The sequence below is a fragment of the Molossus molossus genome, unplaced genomic scaffold, assembly GCF_014108415.1.
Source record: "Molossus molossus isolate mMolMol1 unplaced genomic scaffold, mMolMol1.p scaffold_m16_p_17, whole genome shotgun sequence".
Classification (NCBI taxonomy): Eukaryota; Metazoa; Chordata; class Mammalia; order Chiroptera; family Molossidae; genus Molossus; species Molossus molossus.
In genome coordinates, this window is record NW_023425352.1 from 32,848,675 (window position 1) to 32,870,210 (window position 21,536).

General features: G+C 42.1%; 1 protein-coding gene across 1 annotated transcript in view; it reads left to right on the top strand.

Annotated features, from left to right (window-relative positions):
• The first annotated feature begins 6,767 nt into the window (after positions 1 to 6,767).
• Positions 6,768 to 21,536, top strand: part of SLC16A12 (solute carrier family 16 member 12) — a 75,031-nt gene continuing 60,262 nt past the window's right edge. The window contains exon 1 of the mRNA XM_036265494.1: positions 6,768 to 6,815. The gene's annotated coding sequence lies outside the window, so the exon portion shown is untranslated. The remainder of the gene's footprint in view (positions 6,816 to 21,536) is intronic.

Consider the following 21,536-nt stretch of genomic DNA (forward strand, 5'->3'; position numbering starts at 1 on the left):
CCTCTCCCACTGACGTGCCAACAGCAATCAAGACTCAATTACAACAGAAGTGCGTACAGTTCACACTATGGGTGCACCTTGAGGGCACAACTGGGGTGAGCAGGGAGGCTGTACTACTGGACCCTACAGGACACCTATTATAATAGCCCATCCTACCAAGCCTAGGAGACATAGCTGCTCTATCTAATACATAGAAACAAACACAGGCAGGCAAAATGAAGAGACAAAGAAACATGTCCCAAATGAAAGAACAGAACAAAACTCCAGGAAAAGAATTGAATGAAATGGAGATAAACAATCAATCAGATGCAGAGTTCAAAACACTGGTTATAAGGATGCTCAAGGAACTTAGTGAGAATGCCAAGGAACATAGTGAGGACCTGAAGATCATAAAAAGACCAGTCAGAAATGAAGAACGCACTAACTGAAATAAATAATTTACAGAGAATCAATAGTAGAGTAGGTGAAGCCAAAAAACAAAAAACACCCAATCAGAACAAAGAATCCAAAAAACTGAGGATAGTGTAAGGAGCCTCCGGTTCAATTTAAGGTGTACCAACACTTGCATCATAGGGGTGCCAGAAGGAGAAGAGAGAGAGCAAGAAATTGAAAACCTATTTGAAAAAATAATGACAAAAAACTTCCTTAACTTGGTGAAGGAAACAGACCTACAAGTCCAGGAAGCACAGAGAGTACCAAACAAGATGAGCCGAAAGAGATCCACACCAAGAAGCATCATCATTAAAATGCAAAAGGTTAAAGACAAAGAAAGAATCTTAAAAGCAACAAGAGAAAAGCAGTTTGTTACCTTCATGGGAACTCCCATAAGACTGTCAGCTGATTTCTCAAAATAAACTTTGTAGGCCAGAAAGGAGTGGTCAGAGATATTCAAAGTGATGAAAAACAATGACCCACAACCAAGATTACTCTATCCTGCAAAGCTATCATTGAGAATCGTTGGACATATCAAGAGTTTCCCAGACAAGAAAAATCTAAAAGAGTTCATCACCACCAAACCAGAATTTTTTTTTACTTTTTTTTTTGGTATGTGACCCTAGTGGGAACTGGACCCGGGACTCTCCGGTTCGCAGGCCAACACTCCAACTGCTGAGCCAAACCCAGCCAGGGCCCAAACCAGAATTATATGCAATGTTGACAGGTCTTGAAGAAGAAGAAGAACAAAAATATGAACAATAAAATGGCAATAAATACATAACTATCAACAATTGAATCTACAAACAAAATGAGCAAGCAGAACAGAAACAGACTCATAGATACAGAAAACTTTTGGTTGGTTGCTAGAGGGTTGGTTGGAGAGATGGGTGAAAAGGTGATGGAATAAAGAAGCACAAATTTGTTTTTAGACTGATGAACCTCAAAGGGAAGAGGGGGTGGACAGGAAGCGATAAACCAAAGAACTTACATGCATATATGCACAACCAATGGACACAGACAATAGTGTAGAGAAGGCAGGAGGGTGTCAATGGTGGAAGGGCGGACATCTGTGGTACATTCAACCATAAAGATAAGTTTAAGCCCAGAAAGAAAAAAAATTCATTACCTCACATAGTTACCTTTTTAAATTTTTTTTTTAATCCTCACCTGAGGACATTTTTGTATTTATCTTCAGATAGAGCAGGAGGGAGGGTGGGAGGAATAAAGAGAGAGAGAAACATTGATGTGAGAGAGACACATTGAGTGGTTGCAACCCACATGACCCCAACTGGGGTGGGGACAAACTGCAACAGAGTTACATGCCCTTAGGGGGAACTGAACCCCGGGACTCTCCGGTCCTCGGGCCAACACTCTAACTGCTGAGCCAAACCGGCCAGGGCACATAGTTACCTTTTTGTGTGTGGGGTGAAAACTCTTAAGATCTATACACTTAGCAAATTTCAGTATACAGTTCAGTATTAAATATAGTCACTATGCTGTACATTACATCCTCAGAACTTATTCATCTTATAATTAAAAGTTTATAACCTTTGACCAACATCTCCCCATTTCCCTCATCACTCAGCCCTTGGTAACGACCATTTTACTTTCTATATCTATTAGTTTTCATTTTTTATATTCTACAAGTAAGTAAGATCATATACTATTTGTCTTTCTCTCTCTGGCTTATTTCTTTTAACATAATATCCTCCAGGTTCACACATTTTTTTTGCAAATGGCAGGATTTCCTTCTTTTTTATGACTGACTAATATTCCATTATAAATATCTATATATCTATATCTATCACATTTTCTTTATCCTTTCACCTGTCAATGGACACTTAGCTTGTTTTATATCTTGGCTATTATAAACAATTCTGCTAACATTTATTAAGTACTTAATACAGCTACTGTGTTAGGCACTTCAGAATTATATATCTTATTTAACCTTCACAATGGACCTACAAAGATGGTGTTGTTATTATGCTCATTTAACAAGTGAAGAGACTTAAGTTTTGAGTTATGTAACTTGCCCAAGATTACCCAGCTAGCAAGAAACATTTGGTAACGTTTGAAGACAATTGTGATTGTCATGACTAGAAGGGTCACTATTGCCATCCAATTGGTAAAGACTAAGGATGCTGCTAAACATTTCACAATGTACAGGGCACCTCTCAACAAAGAATTATCAGGTTCTAAATGTCATTAGTGCAGAGGGTAAGAATCTAACCGAATTAGCACAGAGGCTGGGATGGGTAGCTGTTCAAGCCATATTATTTTTTCTTTTAAATATTTTTTCTTTATTGATCTTAGAGAGAGAGAAAGGGAGAGAGAAATAGAAACAGTGATGAAAGAGAACATCGACTGGCTGCCTCCTGCATGCTCCCACTGGGGATCAGGCCCACAACCTGGGCATGTGCCCTGACTGGGAATCGAACTGGCAACCTCTTGGTGCGTGGGTTGACGCTCAACCAGTGAGCCACACCGGCTGGGCATCAAGCCATATTTTTTTAATAGTACTACTGATTTTATTTTACAGATGAGAAACTCAAGGCTTACTTAGGAGGGTTAAGAAATATCATAAATTCATACTGCTAAGAAGTGGCAAAAGTAGGATTTTTACTGAGGTCTTCTAATTCCACATTCAATGCCTTTCTACCATGACTCCATGAAGAAGAAAAATGGTTAAGATTGATTCTATAGCTTCAAGTCATATTAAACAAGAGAAATTTTGCACGAGAGACCAAGGCAGTGATGTCAGAAAAGAGAAACTAGAAAGTTTGTGGGGGTGGTGGGGGGAGCTAAGAGTAGATTGTAATGATAACTTTAGTTCCTGACAGCAGCCGCAGGGGGTCTGGTGATGAGAACTGGAGTTCAGAGGGAAGTCAGAACTGGGAATGCACTGCTTTTGACAGGCAGGTGTTAGCCACAGTCATGGCCATGGGGGATCAGGATGTGAGGTAAGAAAAGATAAAGAAATAGTGACTGCATTCTACAAAAATGTTCATAAGAAAAGAAGTGAAATGATAAAAAAAAAAAAAAAAAAAAAAAGGGACCAGAAAGACAATGAAAAAAGTGGAATCTGGGAGGTGCTCATAGGATGTGATCTTATTTAAAAAGTCAGCAGAACCAGAGTTTGAGAAGATTATTCAGAAATCTGTTTTTTGGTGGGTAGGGAAAACTTTCACTATTTCCTGTTCTTTGTATAATCTGTATAATTGACAACACAAAATACATCTTTTTAATGCTTTTTAATTATCCTTAGAATCTTTATTAGTCACAAAAATAAACATTAGGTTTTATTTAGGTTCTATTTAGGCAAAATGTTTACATTTCTGTCCCCAACCCCCAACCTTCTGGTAGCTCCCAGTCTGACATGAACACCCCAAATATTATTTATTTGAAGCCAATGTTCTTATGTCTCTTTGCTGAGCCTACACATCCTTGTTTGACCAAATAACAGGAACAAACAATTTCTTCCATAATAGATGTACCCTAAGGTGTCATGCTTCTGAGCACTGCATTTGAAAATTGATTCCTCTGTACCATGGTGCAATGTGATTTCAGTTAACTTTCTTGTTATTTATTGGATAAAAGTGGTAGGGATTTAACCAAGTATGCTATACCTGCAGGCTAGTACAGGTAGTGCCCAGCTCTGAGTGGGGAGAGGAAGCAGAGGGGAGGAGGTTGGAGCACAACTGTAAATGATTGTGGACATACCAGAGCAGCTGACCACATCAGCAAAAGGTTATTTAATGAACAATGATGTACTGTAGTGCCATGTCTCTCAATTTTTTAAAAATGTAAAATGATTATTAATACTCATACTGGTTAAGATTTTTGTGTGCGTCTACTATGTGCAGGACACTGTACATTCTATGGATTATCCCAGCTTGACTTCCATAAGAACTGAATGATCTAGGTTTAATGATCAATTCCTTTACCTACCTTGGGACAGGTGAGGCTCTGACTAGGATTTAGAAAAGCTGGAATATGTGGCTCACCTTCTTACCAAAGTCCTCGCCTCTACGCATCGTTGTCTAATAGAACTTTCTGTGATGAAAGGAATTTTTATATGCTGTCCAGTATGGTAGATGCTAGCCACATGTTGGTATGGAGCACTGAAAATGTCGTTAACAGAATGGCACTGAAAAACAAACACAAAGAAAAATTGAATTTTAATTAAACTTTCGATGTAAATAGCCACATTTCATAGCCCTTTTGGATGTCACAAATAGTTATTCTAAAGATGACTACAAGCAGCATTAAAGAGCTGCAACATCGCCACCATTATAGAAAATCTATTGGATAGCACTGTTTAGGAGAAATTCTGCAGTTTTCTTTTCCTCCCTGGCGGATTTTAGGGCAAGCAGAAGGTCTTTCTCCTCCCCTTTCCAGCTTCTTCAACCTTCCGACTTCAGAGAAAGGAGGTTCCTTTTTTCTTTCCACCTTAGATTCCTCCACCCCCACACTGCTCACCCCTGTGGGATCAGCTTGTTCAACAGCCTTGAGGGGAAACTCCAAAGAGTAGTTGGAAGTGACCTTTCTCTATCAGGCACGGCCTATCAGCATTAGCCTCCTCTTCCTCATCAACAACCCACGATTACTCAACTCTCAAAAGATGACAATCATTCTGCCAGAGACAGAAGCACACAAACTAAATCTGAAAACTCTAGGAATAAAAAACAGACACAAAACCCAAACACACAGCATTTAATAAAATAAACTATTTGCTTTGGGCTTTGCTAGAGCCCCTATAAGAGCTGACTTGGAAGGAAGGCTGTGAGATTTCTTTCTATTTTCCAAAACGTTTTAAACGAACTGGCTGTCCTACATTATTTAAATGGAGAATGGGGCTTATTTGCCACCAAAAACAATGTTTAACTAAGAGAAGTGTTTTTCTGAACCGCAAAAGTATTCAAGCCTTTAACCTAAAGACCTTCACAGGTGAGAACTCAGGGCACAACCCTGCCTCTACATTTATAAGTCCATTTTCAATACCAATGAATTCTTTTACAAGCTGAATGTGCCAATTCTTTTGTGTGTTTTAGATATAGATTCACTAGAAATTATTCCTTAGATGTAACCCAGAGGTTTTTTGCAAGTGCAAAATAGGATTTAAATCCAGATTTATAGAGCAGGAAACTGAGAAGAGGCAAAAAGACAAAATAGCCACAGGATATGATGAGGAAGGGCTGTACTAGTCTCTCTCTATATATATTTTAAATACCCTAAGGTATCGTGTGGCCACTGCACAGTACCTTTCTACTCCCCTTGTCGAATTTTCCAGTAAGTCTGACTCATTTTGATACTTTGATGGACAACCAACTAAATCGACTAGGGATTCTTGTTAAAATACAAATATGATTGAGAGGTTCTGAGACTGGGTCCGAGATTTTGCATTTCTAGCAAGCTCCCTCCCAGACGATGGCAATGTTGTTGAATAGCAAGGATGTAGAAATTTACAGGAAGCTGAGCCTGGAACCTGCCTTCCTTGGGGTACCAGTTGGCAGACTCAGGCAACTCCCTGTTCAGGTCAGTGAGACTGCCGACTTAAAAGCAACGTTTGGATAGCTGGACCAACCTTAGCGCAAACAGTCAAGTTGACTGGGGGCGCGTTAAGTACCGCTCCCTGCATCTCATTCATTGTGTTCTCTCAGCAACCACACGAGGTGTACACTATTATTCTCCTTTTACAGGGGAAGACACTGAGACTCGGAGATTTAAGAAACTTGTCCAAGATCACGAGCTTTTCAGAAGAACCGAATCCAGGTCCATCTAACTCCAAGAGACAATGCCTTTAACTAACACTTCGGGGCTTCAGTTTTCTGTGCTGTGAAATGGGAAGGGCCGGCCGACAGAGTCCAGACCTGCATGCTTCTAAGGGAATCCTTGAATCATTTCTCGAGATCTTGCTTTTTGACTCTGCAGGAAAAAGTTCTTTCTGAGAACACCAGGCAACCCCCGCTTGCCTACGTCGGAGGCACGGATGGCTGTTCCTGGGGAGGGCCGAACAGTCCTGAAAGGAACTGGCTCGGAACTCCGCGGGCCCAATCGTTACATAACCTCGAGGCGTCCCTCCTCTAGGGCCCCTCACCCCTCGCCACGCCGCAGCACCGAGAGCGGATCCGAGGGACAAATCCCATTTGCCCTCTCGGCAGAAAGTCCGCGGCGGAACGGGGGGTCTGAGGACTGGGATTTCCCCACCGCGCGCTCTTCCCACGGCCTCAGCCCCTCAGGTGCCTCCGCCCCTTGTGCTCCCCGCCCCTCAGTGGCGCCCGGGGCCAGGGAAGGGGCCACCGCCCAAGGACACGGAGCGGTGGGTGCGTCCTGGAGGTATGTCTGCGCGCCACCGCCGGGGCTGCAGCGGTCCACGCGAGGTGAGGACGCAGCGTGGCCGGGCCAAAGGCCGGGGATTGCGCGGGAGGGGGTGAGAGGTGTGCGCGCTCTGGAAGAGCTGTGGGGCGCTGCTGCTGGCCCACGGGGTGCCCCGGACGCAGTCTCTTGCCGGCGACTTTGGCACCCGGACCGGACTCCCAGCGCGTGGGCCTGCGAGCTGCCTTGTTTTACCCTCTTCCCACTACCCTGCTCGGCCACCCGGCTCAAGTGACCCGGACATCCTTCGCGGCAGGGCGGTGGGGCTCCAGGGCGGGCTTGGTGGAGCTGGTGGAGGGCGCTCCGTTCGCTCCCCTCTGCCCCAGCGCCCAGCAACGCGCCAGGAGCCCGCCACGCCAGCCGGGGTTCCTCGGAGCGCCAGCCGGGGCCGGGAGACAGGTGCCCGCTCGCGCGTAGGTTTTGGCTGGCCGGCGCTCCAGCGGGCTCCGGGCAGGTGGCTGGAGACGGGAGCGGCTTTGATCTCCACCTCCGGTGGTTTTCAAGTGCAGACTTCGCCGTGCAATAGAACCCGCATTTCATCAAGATTCTGTTTTCAGTGTATTTTAGAAAATCTACCTTCTGCCTCAGGTAATGTTTCTCTCTCCTGTGTGGTGTATTAAAAACACAGCAGCACTCCAACCTTTAATGGACTAAACTTAATCTTTCAGTTGCTTCTTGCCCTCAGAGAAAAGCAACGACACGTAGTGTGGACTCAGGGAAAGGTTCGAGGCAAAACTGTAAGGCACAGTTCAAGTCCCGGAACTATGTGGTTAGCCTGCCTCATTCACAAGTCAGCTTTCCGAACTTCTTCTTCTTCTTCTTTTTTTTTATGTTGGCAGATGGGACCTGCCAGCACACTGGATAAACCCTTCCATTCTGAAGGGGCTCTAAATTAGTTCATTCTACTTATTTCTTTGCTGAGAGCTGGGCACTCTGCTGGTACAGCCAGCTTAACCCAGGAGGAAAGTCTTCAGGCCTGCCAAATTGAGAAACAGGACCTCCACCGGTATTCCAGATCATTAACTTTTAAAATCATCAACTGCCCCTGCATAATTTGCCCCGCCCCCCACCGCCAGGTAAATATTATGCCAAACTAGGCTAATGGGACCTGACCTTCCCAAGGTGCCCAACATACATCCATTGAAGAAATAGAAGGTGGAAATTAGATGTAGTAATTAAGTAACTGGATTTGGTCACTTAAAATCACAGGATCTTGAAAATTGAAAAGGATTTTAGACAGCATTTATTCAAAACTTTGCCTTATAGCCCAGGAAGTTCAGATTGGCTAAACTCATACTGTTAAATGATGATGGAACCCAGGCCAGAGTTCAGGCCTTCTTCTTTCCATTGAGTTCAAAGCATATTGCAAACAGGCATTTTGAACAAAAAAATTGTGTGACTAGAATCACCTAGTCATATCAGTTTTCTGTTCTTATTTTTTATTTATCCCTTCTTTTTGAACTGGTGGGCTTCTGAAATAGATGAGAGAGGTTGATTTAGTCAAACCAACTCCGTAGTACAATTTTTAAAAATAGAAAACCTTAATTTAAAATAATACTTATATTCTTCTTATATGACGATGATATGCTGATATGTCCCAGGTAAAGTCCCAGAAGAAGAGAATTAATTAAAACAGATGGGCTAAATTTACCCCATGCTCTCCTTGGTCTGATTCTCAGCTCCCTGATGGTGATGATTGGTTAGTTAAAGATGTGGTTTGACTTTGGAGCCCACGTTAGAGAAGTGGTTTGTATGAAGACCATTTGTGTGTTGTGATTAACACCATGACTTGTAACACAGCTGAGAAAGGAATTTTAAACAACTTATTTAGCACCTCAGCATTGTATTGCACATTTTTTCATGTTTTTCAAATTTAGTTCAATTGAACAGATGTTTATTGAGTGCCTACAATGTGCCTAGAGCAGTTCTGGGTGTTTGGGAATATGTCAACTCAACGATCAAAACAAAGAACTTTGATCCTGTGGGGCTCAAGTTACAATCCATTCTTTAGAATTTTTCCATGATTTTGTTTGATAGATAGAAGATCATTTCAGTTTTGCTTAAAGTAGGGAGACAAACCAATGTTGCAAATTATCTTCCTTCCAATCCGATGATTCTGCTGATTTATAATCATTGAAAACAAAGAAGCAAATTTAGATAAAGTTACTTTGACTTTTATGAACTGACGTTCTACTGAACAAGAATACAAATTCCCACACTTGATTATTTTATGTATGTTCATTCAGAGTTCCTGAAATTACATTTCCTTTAGTTCAGGGACATCACTGGTGACATTAAACTTAATGAAGTGTGGGAGGATTCATTTTCTCAATGGTGTCAGCGCCCCCACATTAGTGTTGCAGAGTGTAATTGTATTGGTTTGTAAGATGTAGCTTCTCATTTATTTATGAAGATGGTGTTCTGCTTTTATTTGGTCTCACCTTACATGTTGTCCCTCACTCCCCTCCATATTAAGTGGTGCCTTATTGGTAAATCCGTTACCGCAGAAGTTTTTCTGCAGGTTTAAGCATTTCTAATTCTCTCCATTGCTGTTTCTTCAAAATGGCATGGTTTGCAAGCTCAGGCATGTTTATTGTTTTTAACAAAGGCTTATCAAAACGAACTTGGCAGTTTTTCAGTCATATACAGCCAAAAAAAAGTATTCAGTGAAGCTTTTGGGTTGTTTATGCATTCCTTACCTAATTGCTTTGCTTTTTAAAATTGCTTGTTTGGAAGCTATGCTTATGAGTACCTTTCTAGTATATTTAAAAACTCACCCATTAAAGTGGTATACTAATTTAACTGAGAAAAAACAAATCCACACTAGAAGACATAGGGAGATTTTTGAGGACAAAGATTGTCTCTCTGTTTTTAATTTGTTCTACATCAAAGGACATCAGAAAGTGTCATTATCTCAGTGTCTTATTAGAAAGTGATCTTGGTTAAACCCTGGGGGAGAGTCATATTTGTGATGTCTGCCAGGCACCCACAGTAGTTAATTTTCTTTATTTGTCCACCACCTTGCTCCATCAGGTCCTCATCCCCCCTTCTTTAAAAAAATTTTTTTTTCTTTATTGATTTTAGAGAGAAAGGAAGGGAGAGGGAGGGAGAGATAGAAACATCAAGGAGCGTGAACATTGATTGGCCGCCTCCTACATGCCCCCCACTGGGGAATCTCTCTCACAACTGGGCATGTGCCCAGACTGGGAATCAAACCAGGGACCTCTTGGTGCATGGGTTGATGCTCAAGCACTGAGCCACATCAGCCAGGCATCATCCCTCCACTTCTTTTACTGCATGCTGATGAATGAATTGCTGTAGCCTGGTAGAAAGTTACACACCATTAATTATTTACCTAACTAATGTGCTCATTCATTATTACCTAATAAATGTTTATTGAACTTCTTATTAGAGATTTGTATCACCTGGCCAGTGGGGCTCAGTGGATTGCGCATAGTTCCAGTGCACCGAGAGGTCATTGGCTCGAGGTGTGTGGGAGGCAGCCAGTCGACTCATTGATGTGATTGATGTTTCTATCTCCCTCTCCCTTTCTCCCTATCTAAAAATAAATTAAAACATAAAAAAAAAAAAAGATTTGCCCTGGTCAGTTTGGCTCAGCGGTTAGAGCGCCAGCCTGTGGACCAAAGAGTCCCACGTTTCATTCCAGCCAAGGGCACGTACCTTGGTTACAGTTTGTCCCCGGCCCTGGTTGGGGTCATGTGGGTAGCAACCAATTGATGTGTCTCTCTCACATTGATGTTTCTCTCTCTCTCCCACTCTGTTTGAAGATAAATATAAAAGAATCCTCGGATGAGGATTAAAAAATAAAAAATAAAAAAAGATTTGTGTAAAGATTGCGCGGTGAGCACCTCTTTTCCTGTGCTGGTGGCCATCGGGGATATCAGGGCACAGACCTGCCTTGGGGTGAATCAGCTAGCACCCTGGTATGGAAGAAAAGACATTTAGTGACCAGCTATAATGCCAGTTATAACCACGATGAGATGCACAAGTGCTTTGGAAATTAAAAGGAAGGAGAGAGCATGTGGGCACTGAGAGGGGTCAAGGCTTAGAAAAGACTTTCCAAAGGACACATCTGAGCTGCTCCTTGAAAGATGGGTAGAATGGCAAACCTTTTACAGAGGCAGAAGGGTACACCTGTCCTTATGGGAACACATCCCTGCTTCTTTTTGAAGACGTAGAAGACTTCCTTGTGGGGACCAGTTGAGGCTGTGTTGGGTTGTATGATAGACACTTATTACCTCTACACTGTACCCTTCTGTCCTGGGTAATGGAGTACTGACCAACACTAAAGCAACTCATTGGGTTAACCAACTCCTTTCCCTCTGAAACACATACTGGTTGCTGCTCAGAGCATAGACCACTATGGCAAATAACCAGCATCATAATAAACTGGTGTACTTTGCTTTTATTAGTTCAGGCTCACAGTGGCGTTGGTCATAGTCCTATTTATTCCAGTACCATTTGCTATTGTAATTTTGCAATTTAATAAAATACTGCATAAACTGATGTAATGTGAATGGCAAACAGAGAATGCTATTTCTATAAAAACTAAGTTGATGGCCATATAGGCTCATGAAAGTAAGCCATGTTAAAAAAACAATTTCAACACATGCTACAACATGGATAGAACTTGAAAACATTATGCTCAGTGAGACACAAAAGGCCACGTATTGTACGTTTCCATTTATATGAAATGTCCACAATAGGCAAATCTGTAGAGACAGAAAGTAGATTAGTGGCTGTCAGGGTCTGGGCCTGGGGACAGCTGAGAGTGACTGATAATGGGTACACGGTTTCTTTCTGGAGTGATGGCTATGTTCTAGAAATAGGTAGTTGTGATGGTTTCACATTGTTGTGAATGTTCTAAAAACCACTGACATTGTGCCCTTTAAAATCATTAAAATAGTGAATTTTATCTCAATCAAAAAAAGACTATAAAGCTAAAAAAAAAGCAACATTAAGAAACAAGGTATTACTACTTAGGTATGAAATAGACAGCTATAAAAATTTGGAAAACTATAGTAAAAAATCTAGATGGATTTTTCACTCAGATTTTTTTCACAAGTGTCTTTAAGTTACAAGTGCTTTTAAGAAGTGGAAGCAGAAGGCGTGCGTGATCATGGCGCCGGGTCCGGCCAGGGGAAAGATGGCCAGGGAAGGGTGTGCTCTCTGTCGCCCCCCAAGAAGGGGGGCATTGTGCAGCAGTTGCCCCTTTGGGACCTGGAGGGCGGTTCCATCCAGAAGAAGATGGAACATGATGTGGCGATGAAACCAGCACCTCCCTGCCCAAGGAGCTGGGGCTGCTGAAGCCCACCCCCAACCTCCCGCCAAGAAGGAAGCAAATACTTTCCTCCTCCACCAAAATACCTTCCGAATGATGCAGCCATGCCTTCCTGCTCAGACCTCTGCAGGTGTTTGTTGAATGAAGGAATTGTTTCTGCGAGGAAAATTTTGCTTTTCAGTGAATCAGTTACCATCATTCTCTGTACAACACGCCCTCCCCTGCTGTCTGATTCATAGCATTAGCATTTGCTTTAAAAGATTTTTCAGCTCTGTGAATTGTAAGCAGCTGATGGTGATACCAAACCACTGGGACCTGTAGACTTGCAAATTCCAGCCCTTCCAGCAGAGGCTCCACTGCCACCCTCCTCCCCAGTGGTAAGACCAACATGCCTCCATATAATACAATACCTGCCTGGATCTCAGAGGAGTCTGACAAAAATTTTAACGTGCGTCCATCTTAAACAAAAAGAAATGGAGACAGGAAATCTGGGAGTGGTTTACTCAAGAAAGGCAACACAGAACTCCAGCCATGTGCTGAGAGCCAAAGGTAGTGAATGCTTTTACTTTTGTGTATGTGACTAAAGTTGTAAGAAAATATTTGAAATACAATATATCAACTTTTTGACTCTCACCTTTTACTGACTTCTGATTGCTTCAATTAAGAAAGCTCTTTTGTTTGTTTTATTTACTTTTTAAAATGTACCTTTACTGTTGAAAGTATTACAGATATTCCTCCCTTTCCCCCTGTTGATGCCCCCTCACCACACTATTGTCTGTGTCCATTGGTTATACATATATGCATATAAGTTCTTTGGTTAATCTCTTTTCCTCCCTCCTCCTTTTCCTCTGAGCTTTGTCATTCTGTTCCCTGCTTTCGTGTCTCTGGATCTGTTTTGTTCATCAGTTCATTTTGTTCATCAGATGCCACATATGAGATCATGTGATAGTTGTCTTTCTCTCATTGGCTTACTTCACTTAGCATAATACTCTGCAGGTCCCGCCACACTGTCTCAAAGGATAAGGGATCCTCCTCCTCCTCCTCCTCCTCCTCCTCCTCCTCCTCCTCCTCCTCCTCCTCTTCCTCCTCCCCCTCCCCTCCCCTCGCCCTCCCTCCTCCTCCTCCTCCTCCTCCCCCTCCCCCTCCCCCTCCCCTCCCCCTCCCTCCTCCTCCTCCTCCTCCTCTTCTTCTTCTTCTTCTCTTCTTCTTCTTCTTCTTCTTCTTCTTCTTCTTCTTCTTCTTTTTATAGCTGCATAGTATTCCATTGTATAAATGTACCACAGCTTTTTTATCCACTCATCTACTGATGGGCATTTGGGCTGTTTCTAGATCTTAGCTATTGTAAATAGCACTGCTATGAACATAGGGATGTTTATATTCTTTCTGATTGGTGTTTCATGCTTCTTAGGGTATATTCCTAGAAGTGGGATCACTAGGTCAAATGGCAGTTCCATTTAAATTTTTTCTTAATCCTCACCAGAGGATATTTTTCTATTTAACTTCAGATAGAGGGGGAGGGAGGGAGGGAGAGAGAAAGAGAGAGAGAAAGAAAGAAACATCAACGTGAGAGGGACACATTGACTGGTTGCCTCTCATACGACCCTGACCAGGACTGGGGACGAACCGCAACTGAGGTATGTGCTCTTGGCTAGAATCAAACCTGGGACTCATTGGTCCTCAGACGGATTCTCTAATTGCTGAGCAAAACTGGCCAGGCCCATTTAAAATTTTTTTTAAAGAAACTCCATACTGTTTTCCACAGTGGCTGCACCAGTCTGCTTTCTCACCCTTTTCTTCACATCCTCATCAGTATTTAAATGTTTCAGTTTCTGAAAGTACCAAGTATATCTTGAAAATAGCTCATCTCTGTAACTGGAGAGAAATTCCACGTTATGAGTCTCTCTTTATGCATGTAATGTTAGCCACTTAAGACTACAGAGGAGACCTGAACCTAGTTTTCAAGTTCCAGATCACCATAAAAATCACAACCCACCCCCTATAACTGTCTATGGCTCCCTGGTTCATGAATGTAAACAAAGTTGTAACATACATCTTAACTACACAAATACTTCAACATTTGTTGACTTTATAATTTTTCAAAATATTTCTGAGAACAGTGAACTGTTTTCATGATTATTTAACATATTACAGATTAAGGTTGTAATGATCATGGGAGTGAGCTCATATTTCACTACTGAAAGCAGGCATATTTCTGGAAATAGCAATTTCAGGTGTCTTAACCTATAACTTCAAAAGAACCCCCCTCATAGCCCATGAAGAAACCACCAACACCCCCACCCCCACCCCAAACAAAACAAAACAAAGAAATCCCTGAAACTCACAGCAAAGTCAGATTTGCTTGAAGGGAGAATGGAGCACTGCTTCTTCAGTCAGATTTAGGTTAATCAGACAACTAGCAAAAAGCAGCCGTAACCATCATTAACTGCTCATGACTGGGGGTGCCCGAACACATAGGCATCACTGCTATGAAATAGAAGTGGTTTGTCTAGGTGACGGCTGACGGCTGAGTGGTTCTCAACCCTGGCTACACATCAGAATCACCTGGAGAAGGAAAAAATGTTTGTGCCAAGTACTTACCCTCAACAATTCTGATTCAGTTGGTCTGGGATAGGACCAGGGCATCAGGAGTTTCTAAAACCTCCCTAGTGACTCTCTTGGGCAGGCAGGGTTGTGAACCACTGATTGATATAATACTTCTATCTTTTTAAATTGTGTTTTGCAATTTCTTCTCACAATGTCCACTTAGTATATGGGAAGCTCTCCCAATGGTTGAATGAGTTCACTGATTTTTTTTCCCCAATGGGATTCACAGAGCTTATATTTATAAAATGTCAAAATAAGCAAAACAATCATAATGGTATCATTACAGTCAACTAATCAATTGACCAACTTGTTTCATGCTTTTGGTGATAGCAGTGTGTGTGGCATAGGTATGTTTCCTGAGGGCAATAATTTGGTCTTTTCCTCTGCAAAAGTCTGTTTTTTCTATAATGCTTAAAGATATGTTGTTGCTTATTATGAGTTTTCTTAATTGATTGAGTTGCCAATCCTAATGCTCAACTTTTCCTCTAGATAATTTTTTATTTAATGGAATAAAAATAGATATTTTAAATATAGGACTTTTATATAAGAAAAACACTAAATAAGATTCATATAAGATAGCAGTTTAAACCTGGCCTCATATGACTTGGAATATGACTAAGTTTAGGTTTTTCTTTGTCATTAGTATTTACTGACTTTGAGAAAATGTGGTGAGGTGATCGACATAAAACATAAAAAATAACGATCCAGCGCACTACTCTATTTGTAATGACATTTGTTCTTATTTTTTAATACTCATGAAAATTCTCTCCCACCATTACCAGTCAGCTTTCTCAAATTGTGCTTTAAACCTTGGCTGGTTTGGCTCAGCAGTAGAGCATCAGCTCACGGACCAGTAAGTTATGGGTTCGATTCCAGTCAAGGGCACATACCTTGGTTGCAGTTTGTCCCAGGCCCTGGTTCGGTGGTGCGGGAGGCAACCAGTCGATGTGTCTCTCTCACATCGATGTCTCTCTCTCTCTCTTCCTCCCACTCTATCTGAAGATAAATAGAAAAAAAATATCCTCAAGTGAGAATTAAAAAATAAATTGTGCTTTAACTGTCGAATCTTGTATTAAAATATAACACCTTCATGATTCTTGACCAATAGTTTTGAACTGTGTTTTGCAGGTTTCTGGGAGTTTCAGAGTATCAGGGGCTGTTATGAGGCATGAGGAAAGTGGTGGGGGCAGGATGTCCAGTGTCCAGCTTAGGGTTCCTTTTGGTGGTCTCTTGGTCTCTTCTGCCACTAAGCAGGTGTGCCGTTCTCTTTTTTTTAAATATGTTTTTATTGATTTTTTAGAGAGAGAGAGAGGAAGAAGGAGAGAGATAGAAGCATTGATGAGAGAGAAACTTCGATTGGCTGCCTCCTACATGCTCCCCACTGGGGAATTGAGTGGCAACCCAGGCATGCGCCCTGACACAATTGAACTGGGCCCGGCCCGATTGGCTCAGTGGTTGAGCATCAACCCATGGACCAAGAGGTCGCCGTTTTATTTTTTAAAATTTATTTATGATTATTATTATTATTATTTTAATTTTTGTTACAGATGTTTCTCCTTTTTTACCCCATTGACACCCTCCTCCCCATCCCCCTCACCCTGTTCCCGGCTTTGTTGTCCATGTCCATTGGTTATGTGTACATGCATATAAGTTCTGTGGTTTATCTCTTCCCTCCCCCCACCACTCCCTCTTCTGAGGGTTGTCAGTCTGTACCCTACTTCCACATCTCTGGTTCTACCCTATTCCTCAGACTGTTATGTTCATTATATTCCACAAATAAATTATATCATGTGGTATTTGTCTTTTTCTGCTTGGTTTGTTTTGCTTAGGATAATACTTTCCAGGTCCTTCCATGTCGTCTAAAAAGATAAGAGATCTTTCTTTCTTACAGCTGCGTAGTACTCCATTGTGTATATGTACCACAGCTTTTTTATCCATTTGTCTACTGATGGACACTTGCGCTATTTCCAGATCTTAGCTATTGTAAATAGTGCTGCTATGAACATGGGGGTACATATATTCTTTCTGAATGGTGTTTCAGGCTTCCTAGGGTATATTCCTAGAAGTGGGATCACTGGGTCAAATGGAAGTTTGATTTTTAATGTTTTGTGGTAACACCATATTGTTTTCCATAGTGGCTGCACCAGTCTGCATTCCCACCAACAGTGTATTAGAGTCCCCTTTTCTCCACACTCTCGCCAACACTTGTTGTTTGATGATTTGTTGATGGCGGCCATTCTGACAGGTGTGAGGTGATACCTCATTGTTGTTTTATTTGCATCTCTTTGATGATTAGTGATGAGAGGTTGCTGGTTTGAATCCTGGTCAGGGCACATGCCCAGGTTGTGGGCCTGATCCCCAGTGGGGGGCATTCAGGAGGCGGCCAATGGATGTTCTATCTCATTGATGTTTCTGTCTCTCTCTTCCTCTCACTTCCTCTCTCTCTAAAATAAAAAAAGAAGAATAAATAAATAAAAATTAATCAATAAAAATATTTTTAAAAATTAAAAAAAAAAATCAAACTGGGACCTCTCAGTCCATGGGATAATGCTCAATCCACTGAGCCACACTGGCTGGGCAGGTGTGCTATTTTTTTTTTTATCTTCACCCGAGGACATTTTTTTTCATTTTTTTGTTCAGATAGAGTGGGAGGGAGAGAGAGAAACATCGACGTGAAAGGGACACATCGAGTGGTTGCTACGCACACAACCCAGTCGGGGTCAGGGACAAACTGCAACCGAGGTACGTGCCCTTAGCGGGAACCGAACCCGGGTCTCTCTGAACTGCAGGCCGACGCTCTAACCGCTGAGCCAAATTGGCCAGGGCGGGTGTACTATTCTTGATTTCACATTTTGGGTTGCCAAGTAAGATTAAAAAAAGTGTTTTAATTGATTTTTTAGGGAGGGAGGGAGGGTGGGGGGGGAGAGAGAGAGAGAGAGAAAGGGAAAGAAAGAAACATCAATGAGAGAGAAACATCAATTGGCTGCCTCCTGCACACCTCATACTGGGGATGGAGCCTGCAACTCTGGCATATGCCCTCACTGGGAATCAAACCCATGACCTCTTTCTTGGTGCATGGGACCACACTCGACCAACTGAACCACACAGGCCTAGCGCCAAGTAAGATTTTATTTGAACAAAGAATTTCCTGAGAAAACAAGTTTGTAAATGACTAGGCCACTAAGTTTCTAAGTTTTTGCTTCCCTTTCTCTACCAAATTAGTTCTGGTAGCTTCTAATTATTTTTAGCTACTACTATGCATCTGTGTTGAAAAACGGGAAGACTTTGGTCTCATGAACTTTATATTCTCCATGCTTGTAGGGAGAGAAAGCCAAATGTGCAAGTTAGGTGTTCTGAGCAAAAAATATAGATTGAGAGCTGTCAACATAGAGACTCTAAGTCATATATGTGGAACCAATTATCAAAGGAGAGTGTTTACAGAGAGACGTGATGGATCAAATATAAAATCCTGACAAAGAGCTGTTCAGGGTTCCCTCTTCTATACTTATATTTACCCGCTACATATTGTACCTTCATTTGCTGTTTTCCCACGTATGCTTGTGTGTAACTGTCAAGAGTGTTGGAGCATGAGTGTATATGTGTGTGGTGGGGAGGCGGGCGGGGTCAGAGCACAGGCCATGGAAACCAGCCAAGGAAGTTTTATTTTCTTTTGCAAATCCTACATCCTGCACAAAACTGTAAGGCTCCTTCTATACAACATTTAGGCACGGAATGAAAAGATAAACTTGAGTGTTCAGCTAGTAGATTCACAGTGCAGACAGCCATTGTAGTCTGCACTGTTGGCATAAACGTGTTGGCATAAAATGATTTGTTAAAAAGTATTGTGGTTCCCTGACTTTCAAATTCAGACATTTTCCCCAAGTCTTGGTTCTTCCCCTTGGCGTTCGAGCAGAGCCTGCTACATTCTAGGTGTGGTCCCACTGGGGGTAAGTACCCATTCCGTAAGGGTCTGAAGCTTCCTTTACTTTCATTGACACAGACCTGGCCCTCAGTGCTGGCCAGCTGTTTGGCCAATTTAGTTACAAGGCTCACCAGTCAACAGTGTAGTAACTTAATTTAAAAACTCATAAATGTTCTCAGAAAAAAGTCTAAGTACCCAGGTAATGAATAAATACATGCTTATAAATAAGATAAAATATTTTGCTTAATAGGTGTTTCAATGATAAAAGGATTGGTCATTGTATCAAAAATGAAGCCCCACACATTTTTTTCTCTTCTTTTTACTTCTTTAGGTTGACTTCTTTGATTATCCCACACATGCAGAGAAGATAAAATACAGGCAGCCTTATATAATAATTTTATTAGAGATGAAGGTCTCCCTAAAATTGTAAATGACATTGAGTGGCTGATGCAAGCAAACTGTCATCTCAATCATCCTGGCACACTCTGCTTTCTATATAAATTCTCACATGATAATATATCTAATTGGCAGCAAATATAGGCAATGTTAAGATAAAGTTTCAGTTTTGTGTATTATAGTTTTTTTTTTCTTTATTGAGTTTAGAGAAAGAGAAGGGAGAGGGAGTGAGAGAGAGAAACATTGATAAGAGAGAACATCAATTGGCCGCCTCCTGCATGCCCCCCACTGGGATTGGGCCTACAACCTGGGCATATGCCCTGACCGGGAATCGAACCGGTGACCTTTTGGTGCATAGGTTGATGCTCAACCACTGAGCCACACAGGCTGGGCTAATGTGTTATAGTTTTAAGCTGGGGAAGAGACATTTGAATTAGGTGAAATAGAATTATTTACCTTTGACACCCCTAATAAAATATAGTGTGATGAAATAATGTTAAAATAAATCAGTAGTTTCCCCCTTATTAGGCTGAATACCCAGCACGTGTGCGATACTTCTGAGTGCTGAAGGCCCTGAGAGTAGACAGAGCTTTACTCAAAGGCTACATCCCCAAGGGGACACAGGTGAGTGGACAATCACAGTACTGTGATGAGTCCCACAAGTGACCGCCTTCTATAGGAGTTCATAGCCAGAGGCACTGCACACTCTACATTGGTGAAACTGTTAAAGAATCAGAGAAATTCATGAACAACCCAGGAGGCCCTTCTAGGCAGCAGGAGCAAAGGTACAAAGGTGCTGACATGGGAAATGCACTGTGGACTGAAAGAACTGCTCGGTTCTTCGGGGTGATTGCTGTGGTTGGCATGCAGGGCACAGAAGAGCAGGCAGGAGCTAGGTCATTTAGGGTCATGTGTATCACACTAAGATACAAGGAGTTTTGATTTTGCTTTGACTGCTGAGAGTGGTCCTTGAAGGCTTTTAAACAGAAGAGTTGGGCAGGAGTGGGGTTTGGTGATCAAATTAGCTTGTGTTTTAAATCGATAACCCTGAATGGGGCTTCAAGACAGGTCCATGAGGGTGGCGAACTAGGGGCCCCTTGAAGTGATACAGATGGGAAATAAGGCTAATATCTCATGGTAAGACTTTTGTTTATTTTTATTTATTAAAAAACTTTTTTTTTCTTTATGGATTTTTAGAGAGAGAGGAAAGGAGAGGGAGAGAGATAGAAACATCAATGAGAGAGAACATTGACTGGCTGCCTCCTGCATGCCCCCTGCTGGGGACCAGGCCCATGCCCTGGGCATGGGCCCTGACCAGGAATCAAACCAGTGACCTCTTGGTGCATGGGTCGATACTCAACCACTGAGCCACACTGGCTGGGCAAGACTTTTGCTTTATTTATATTTATTATTCTTGGTGCTTGCTGCTCTATAGGGAATATGGTAGAGATGTTTGGTCAGGAACTTCATATTCTGTGCAAGCAGTGGAAAATTTGGGCATCACTGGCTAGTAGGCTTGGTTGAAATCACAAGATTAGATGTAATTACCGGGGAGTGTGTGTAGAGTGAAGCATGAAATGGGTCGGAAAATTGTGGAGAGTGACTAGCATGTGCTCATGTTCTACCTGGAGCACACCTTGGTCTCTGTACCTTTCTTTCTCTACCCTAATTGTCTAATATGTGTCGGTCTTTGTAACTAGACCAACTGTGAGGGTAGGACTGAGTTTTACTTACAGTGTTTCTGCAACCGCACAGCTTGAGAAAGCATCGTTCATCTGTTGAGTCGTTGTTTCTCACTGTGAGTAGTACCCTCTGCAGTTGGGCTTCAGCTGTCCCTGTGTAACTGGTCCCAGCAGTTTTCATGCTACCTGACATAGGGTAAGTGTTCGGTATGTTTATTGAATGAGTGAATAAATGACACAACATGTAATGAGTGGTCGGAAGAACCAGGGCCTAGCAAAAGAAGAAGTGCAGGTCGGTGGGGGAGAAGGATAAACAGGAGAGACAGCTGTCATGGAAATTCCAGGGAGAAGGAATTCGGTAATGAGAGAGAGGTCAATAGTGCCAAATGCTACACAAAGGTCAGCTCATTAAGAATGGCAGAGTTAGGAGTCATTGTGCATCATCAACAGTAGCTTGAGTGGTATGTAAGGGAGGCAGAAGGCAGATTCCATTCTATTGAGGTAGGAATGAGAAAAGGGACGAGGAGATGTCAGTGTGCACAGGTCCTTAAGAGTCTGGCTTTGCAAGGGGAAGAAAGTAATTGGTGGTATCTGGAGAGGCTGATGGGGGTTTTCTTCCTTTGTCTTTCCTTCTCTTCCCTTTGTTTCTATCTCCCTTCCTTCCTTCCTGCTTTCAAGATGAGAGACTTGAGTAAATTTATAGGCTAAAGAGGACCCAGTGAAAAGGTCTAGGTTTAAAATATAGGAAAGAGAAGAGGGGATATTTACTACAGGAATTTATATAAAAGGACATGCCCATCTTTAAGACAGGCAGAAAAGA